The sequence below is a fragment of the Chinchilla lanigera genome, unplaced genomic scaffold (assembly GCF_000276665.1).
Source record: "Chinchilla lanigera isolate Chin_1 unplaced genomic scaffold, ChiLan1.0 scaffold00049, whole genome shotgun sequence".
NCBI classification, from domain to species: domain Eukaryota; kingdom Metazoa; phylum Chordata; class Mammalia; order Rodentia; family Chinchillidae; genus Chinchilla; species Chinchilla lanigera.
This window is the reverse complement of record NW_004955450.1, coordinates 4,812,326-4,818,510: the sequence shown is the minus strand read 5'-3', so window position 1 is coordinate 4,818,510 and position 6,185 is coordinate 4,812,326. Positions and strand designations below refer to the sequence as shown.

General features: G+C 41.7%; 1 pseudogene; it reads right to left on the bottom strand.

Moving 5' to 3' along the window:
- LOC102003193 overlaps nucleotides 1–815 on the bottom strand; it is a 1,203-nt pseudogene extending 388 nt beyond the window's left edge.
- Nucleotides 816–6,185: the final 5,370 nt, after the last annotated feature.

Below are 6,185 nucleotides of genomic sequence, written 5' to 3'. Positions count from 1 at the left end.
ACCCCCACCCCCCGGGCCCTCTGCTCATCTTCCAGTGCTCTTAAATTAAAATGCACTTCCACCTCACTGAGAAAGGCACGCAAAGTTTGCGTCTTCGGGCCACAGTGTTTGGAGGGGTCTCGTTTGTAATTGGTGTTCTCTGCCCTGCATTTTGGCTCTGCCCTCTCCTGAGCGGTCAAGAACATCATATACTTCACGGATCTCGGATTCAGCTTTGTCATGGTCCTCCTTCCGCTGCTCTGTGGGATTCTGGTTTTTTGTTTTGTTTTGTTTTTTTGTTTTTTTTTTCCAGTACCAGGAATCGAACTCATGACCTCACATTTGCCAGGCAAGCGCTGTGCCACTGAGCTAAATCTCCAGCCCCTCTGTGGGATTTTGGATAATGGTTTTCTCTCCATCGATGGCACGCTGCTTCAGCTGATGTGACAGCATACTTTCTACTGGCGTGCAGTTAAATGAGTGGTCAACTTTGTTCCAGGCCTCTGTCACTTGCGTGTTCTGGTTTCCAGGTTTGACTAAGTGCAGGGCAGCTTCGGCACATAGCTGAGCTGCCTTAATGACATCTGCTTTCCTCCCTGTTACTTGGGACCCCTGAGGTACACCACTGACAAAAGTGTGAGCTACATTAGCATTGAAGCCATCCACATGCACCCCAAGGTCAATTCTGACAAAGTCACCTTCTTTGAGAATATGATCCTGGTCACACTTCAAAGGGGAGAAGTGTGACATACAGTTTTTACTGTAATGCTGGTAGGAAAAGCAATACCGTTCTTCATTTCCTTTTCTTCTTTCTCTCCCCGACCCCTCTGCACCATTTATTAAAGAGGTGAACTTTCCTTCAGTGTACAGTATACCCCCGCGAAGCCGCGGTTCAGTTTGTGAGTTCAGTCCTTCGCGGAGTTTTCCTTAGAACCTAATAATTGTTTGCTGAAACCCCCGCAATTTTGCTGAAACTGCAAATATCCTCCACAATTTTTTGGGGGCGGCGGGGCAGGAGGCTTGCAACTAGCCAATCCGAGGGCATTATTCAGTTCTCCTCACTGCTGATTGGCTGCTGTCCTGTAACCCATCTCGGGCAGATGCACTGCATCATAACAGGTTGCTCTACCGTGTATAACTATCTGAGTGTTCTTGATCTTCCCCTCCTCCTCCTCCCCCTCCTCCTCCTCCCCCTCCCCTCCCCTCCCCTTTCCTCCCCACCCCTTCCCCCTTTCCTCTTCTTCGGCAGGGTTTTACCATGCAGTTCAGGCTGGCCTTGAACTCCAAGGGATCATCCTGCCTTGGTCTCCCGAGTGCCAGGATTACAAGGATGTGCCACCACTCCTGGCTGGTTTTGTCCTTCTTAAAGCCCTAAGATCCCTAAAATGCTACCAAAACGCCCTGCGCCTTCTAAGGTCTTATTAATACAGTATGTTATTAAATTATGTAACTGTGGGAGACACAGCATATTTAAACTATAAAAACAAGCATTTATAGGCTTTTTTCTGACCTTATCTGAAATTTGCAGTTTTTCACAGTTCCTGGGTGCTCTAGGAATGTAACTGCCATGAATTTGGGGAGGCCCACTGTATGTTTTCTGGCTCCTTTGTCAAAGGTCAAATGGTTGAATGTGCTTGGGATTGTTTCTACATCCTATTCTGTTCCGTTGTCTCCTGTCTGATTTTGTGCCAGTGTCATGCTGTTTTTATAGCTATAGGTTTGTAATGTAACTCCAAATCCAGGATTCTGAAATGATCTGCTTTGCTATTGTTGGCCAGGATTGCTTTTGCTATTCTGAATCTCTTCTGGTTCCATATGAATTTTAGTATTATTTTCTCCCCTTCCCATTCTGTGAAGAATACTGTTGGTATTTTGATAAGGATTGTGTTAAATCTGTATATCAATTTTGGAAGTACGGCCATTTTGGTTCTGCCTACCCAAGAACAGGGGCCATCTTTCTATTTTCTGATGTCCTCTTCCATCTCCTTTCTCAGAGTACTATCGTTCTCATTGGACAGGTCTTCACTTTTTAGTTACTTTTCTCGCATTGCTGGGACAAAATACCTGATACCCAAGGTTAAGGAAGGAAAGGTTTATTTAGCTCACAGTCTGTGGAGGTTTCCATCTGTAGTCAGCTGGCTTCAAGGCAAGGTGGCATGGCTGAGGGGCAACAGTTCAAGCTGGCAAGAAGACAGCAACAGCAACAAGAGCCAAAGAGAGGAGGGGAGAGCAAGCCTCTTTACCTCCCTTATACTGTAAGCAGGCTGCCTTCCCCAGGGCTTGTGTAGCACTCACACCATCTCCACGCCCTCCTACTGCACAGGATGAGGATGTTTACAGCATGAGGACCCTGCCCCCTGCTGAGTCACTTAAACTTCTATAATTCTCAAGTTGACACACTGTATCAACCATTACAACTTCCTTGGTTAGGTGAATTCCTAAATATTTAATTTTTCTTGGTGCTATTGCAAATGGTATTTTTTCCTAATTTCTCACTGAGTTCATCATGGATGTACAGGAGCCCTACTGATTTTTGTGTGGTTTTATGTGATTTTGTGTGATTTTACATCCTGTTATCTCTTCCTATTGGATTGTTCCCTTAACCAATGCGTAGTGATCTTTTTTGCTTTGTCTGATAAGTTTTGAAGTCTGAATATAGGATGACTACACTGGATTTTTTTCAGATTCCTGTTGCATAAAATATTGTTTTCTATCCTTTGATTATACTCCTATTATTCTAGGAGTCTTTTGGTAGAATTTTTTGGGTCTCCTATGTAAAGAATCATATCACCTGTAAATAATAATTTGCCCTCTTCCTTTTTTTTCTTTTTCTTGTTTAATTGCTCTTGCTAATCTTTTCTCTTTTTTTAGGATGGGGGACAGGGTCTTGCAATGTAGTCCAGGCTGGCCTTGAACTCACTGTATAGCCCAGGCTGGCCTCAAACTCGTGGTGATCCTCCTGCCTCAGCCTCCTGAGTGCTGGTATTACAGGTGTGCACCATCATGCCTGGCTCTTGCTAATGACTCGAGTGCTATGTTTAATAGGAGTGATGACAGTGGGTATCTGTGACGGGTGATTGTGTCAATTTGAGTAGCACCCAACTAGATTGACTCAGCATAGTTCTGGGTGGGGAAGACCTACCCTAGCAAGGATTATCGTCAGAATGTATAAAATGGAAACTAAGGAGGGAGTCTGGCTTCTGATTCCTTTGAAGGAGCTCCAGTCTTTGCTTCCACCTTGGACATCATCTCTGGCTTCTAGTACAGATCCTTCAAGCTCCTCATATGGGCTCACGTGGGACACTACACAGAGCTCCAGGCCTTCTACTGGGTGGCTTGGATCTCAGTGCTCTCCCACTCTCCCACACCTGATTCTGTGGGTGGCCGTCCTAAGCCAATCTGTAAATTCTTACACATTTGTATTATATCTGTTTCTGTAGTAAGCACTGATACACTATCCTTCCTTGTTCCTTACTTTATAGAGAAAGCGTTCAGCTTTTCACCATTTAATATGATGTTGGCTGTAGGTTTGTCATAAATGGCTTTTATCAGATTGACATCAGGCCCTTGTATACCTATTTTCTTCAGTGTTTTAATCATGAATGGAGGCTGGATTTTGTCAGAGGCTCTTCTGCATCTCGTGAGATGCTCACGTGATTTTTGTCCTTGCATCTGTTTATGTGATGGGATATATTTAGATATTTGTGTCTGTTGAACCATTCTAGGATGAAGCCTACTTGGTCAGGATGTGTGATCTTTCCAATGATTTGTTGCATTCTGTTTGCCAGTATATTGTTGAGGATTTTTCCATCTATACTCATTAAAGAGATTGGTCTATAGTTCTCTTTTTTTTTTTTTTTTTTTTTTGGTTGGATCCTTTTTGGAATCAGGGTAATGGTAGCTTCCAGAAATGCCTTTAGGAGTACTCCCTCCTTTCCCATTTCATTAAAGAATTTGAGGTGTGCTGGTATTAGATCTTCCCTAATTCTTTTTTTTTTTTTTTTTTTTGTCTTTTTGAGACAAAGTCTTGCTACGCAGTTCAGGCTGGCCTTGAGCTCCCTTTGTAGCCCAGACTGGTCTCGAACGCACAACCATCCTCCTGCCTCAGCCTCCCGAGTGCTGGGATTACAGGCGTGCACCACCATGCCTGGCAGTTGGTTGCATTTTTATTACTGCTTCAATTTTATTGCCTGTTATTGGATTGTTCAGGGTTATTACATCATTTTGTTTCAGTTTTGGTAATTCACATTGCTGTTTCTCTTAATGCTACAATTTATTGCATACAGGACTGTGAAGTAGTTGTTAATAATCTTCTGAATTTAGGCAATGTCCATTATGATTTTACCTCTTTCACTTATTTTATTTTATTTATTTTTTGTCTTTTTGAGACGGGGTCTCACTATGCAGTTCAGGCTGGCCTTGAGCTCACTTTGTAGCCCAGGCTGGTCTCAAACTTACAATGATCCTCCTGCCTCAGCCTCCCAAGTGCTGAGATTACACCTGGCATCTTTTTCATTTCTAACTAAACTGAGTTACATCTTTTCTTTCCTTTTTTTGATGAGATTGGATAAAGGTTTGTCTTTTGTTGTTTGATTCATAGATTCCTTGTATTTTTTTGGTCTCAACTTCATTAATTTCTGCTCTGATCATTATAATTTCCTTCCTTTTTTTTTTTTTTTTTTTGGTACCAGCAAGAACTCAGGACCTTACGCTCGCCAGCAGGTGCTTGTGTCACTGAGATATATCCCCAGCCCACACTTTCCTTCCTCACACTTGCTTGAGGTTTGGATTGTTCCTGTTTTTCTGGGACCTTGAGGGACATCCTTAGGTTATTTGGGGACATCCTTAGGTTTTTTGGGCTCACTCTGTTTTTGTGATATGGGCATTTGCAGCTGTAAACTTTTCTCTTAGAACTGCTTTCATTTTGTTCTGTAAGTTCTGGCATGCTGTACTGGCATTATTATTTGGTTCTAGGAATTGCTGTATTTTTTCCTTGATTTCTGTGGGAACCCACTCAAGGGGGTATTCTTTAATTTCCATAATTTCTGTTTTCTTTTGCCACTGATTTCTAGTTTAATTGAGCCATGACTGGATACATGTATAATTTCATTTCTTTCACGTTTACATAGCATGCCTTATTGGCTAACAGATGGTCTATTTCAGAGAAAGTTTTAACTGGCGGTAAGAAGGTATATTCCATTGCTGTTGGGTGTAACACTCTGTATATATCTATTAAGTCCATTCATTTGAAGGTTTTTTTTTTTTTTTTTTTTTTTTTTTTACTGGGAATCAAACTCATGCCCTTGTGCTTGCCAGGCAGGTGCTGTGCCACTGAGCTATATCCCTGACCCTTTTTGAAAGTTTTGTTCAACTCTAATTTTAATTTTTTTGTCTAGTTGATCTACTTGTGACAATGGGGTACTGAGGTCCTCCATGATAATTATATGTATGTTTGTCTGACCTTTTATATCCAGTAGTACTTGTTTTATGAAGCTGGGTGTGCAATTCTTTGGTGCATACATGTTAGTAATTATCTCTTTGTGTTGGGTTGGTTTTTTTTTCCTGTCTTTTTGAGACAGGGTCTCGCTATGCAGTTCAGGCTAGCCTTGAGCTCACTTTGTAGCCTAGGCTGGTCTCGAACTTGCAACCATCCTCCTGCCTCAGCCTCCCAAGTGCTGGGATTACAGGTGTGCACCACCAAAAAGGCTTTGTTCCTTTAACCAATATGTAGTGATCTTTTTTGCTTTGCCTGATAAGTTTTGAAATCCACTTCATCTGAATATAGGATGACTACACTGGCTTTTTTTCAGATTTATGTTGCATAAAATATTGTTTTCTATCCTTTGATTATTTATTTATTTTGTGGTGCTGGGGATCAAACCTACCACCAAGCTACATCCCCAGCCCTATGAATTTCTTTTTCAGTTAAATGTGTTTCTTGTACAGAGCATACTGTTGGATTTTCTTTCTGGATCTATTCTTCCAGTCTGTGTCCTTTGACTGGGGAACTGAGACCATTCACATAGAAAATCACCGCTGATCAGTATTCTGTATTTATTCTTGTTCATTGCCTTATTTTCCCATGACCAATTTCTTCTTTCCCTGTGACTTAATTGCTCATCATATCTCATGCATTAATCTTATTAGTCATTTTATTGTTGTTAACTTCATTGTGTCTTTCTAGGATACCTTTTTTTTTTTTTTTT